Genomic DNA, 1,345 nt, shown 5'->3' on the forward strand with positions numbered 1-1,345 from the left:
CCAGTGGCCACCCTGCCTCCTCCAGCTGTGGCACAGCCATGGAAGGGTCCAGCTCACCTCTGCGTGTAGTGTGGCAGTGCCAGGCTGCCTGGGGATCGCTGCCATGGACAAGGGTCACACTTGGTGTGCACTGCATGGTGCTGGCTGCTCACAGCACCCCCAGGAGCCAGCGCCGGCACAAGCAGCCCCACGCTTGTGCATGTGATGGACGGCTCCTCTCAGCTGGGACCTGCATGGCGGTGGGAGACATGGGACTGTGCTGTGGGGCTGTTGGGTGCTGCTCTGTGACCTTTCCATTAAAGTGCAGTTGTCCACCCCGAGTGCCAAGAGCTGTTTATTTGCTCATCTGCAGTGCACAGCTGGGGAATGACCCAGCAGAGACAGGAGCTGTGCTTGATTTCCACTCATAAGGGACTTTTTTTTTTTTCCTCATATTGAGGAAGAGCCCGTACAGGCTAGTGGGGCTGGGAGAGGGTTAGTGGGCTGTGGTTGCAGAGCCTGTCTTGGTCCCTGGGTGCCAGCCTGAGGTGAGGGACCAAAGAGGGCTCAGCTATCCACCAGCAGCAGGATGGCTTGTGGAGCGTGAGCTGAGACCTCAGCAAGCTTCTTGATGGAGTCACTGACCAGCTCCTGTGCACTCCCCTCCTTGGGGCAGGGCCCTGAGGGTTTACCCAGTGCCGCCCTGGGGTGGTGGGGAACTCCTTCAGAGTGTGGCTCCCTTCAGAGCTGGCTGCTGCTGGCTTGTGTCAGCTGAGTTTCTCTGTGCGTCACCATCTGCTCCATCAGTCTGGCTGACCGCACATAAGTGTCCCTCCTCCTGCCCCTGGAGGTGCCTCTGTGGCCGCTGCCACCCCAGACCCTTCCAACACAGGCCCCTGCAAGGCAGCTCTTAAGGCGGTGTATGCTGCTCCCCTGGGCACATCGCAAGCTCCCAAGGAGTCCAGCTGGTCCATGGGTCCCTCTGGCCATCCCACCATAGCACCATTTCCCAGTGAGATGTAAGAAAGTCCAAGGTGTCTCTCAGGGGACTCTTGGAAGCAAGTGTGCTGACCTTGGTGTGGGACTGGTGCCACCCATGACAGCAGTGCCCTGCCACTGTCCCCAGACCAGTGGACATCCAGGGCCGGGACCCCACTTCCCTGCCAGGATGCCTGCTGGCAGCTGCCTCCGGCCTCACCTCCAGTCCCTCTGGGGCTGGGTTATTTTTCGAAGCACTCCAAGGACACCGGTTGTTGTTGCCGATAAGTGGTGAGGAGCAGCTCCGCCCCAGCAGGAACAGCTCGTCAGCCAGCTTCCCATCTGCCCCAGAAAACATTGTCCCATCTCAGCGAGCAGCGTTCCTGCA

This window comes from Cariama cristata, unplaced genomic scaffold, assembly GCF_000690535.1.
Source record: "Cariama cristata isolate BGI_N322 unplaced genomic scaffold, ASM69053v1 scaffold2937, whole genome shotgun sequence".
Lineage (NCBI taxonomy): Eukaryota > Metazoa > Chordata > Aves > Cariamiformes > Cariamidae > Cariama > Cariama cristata.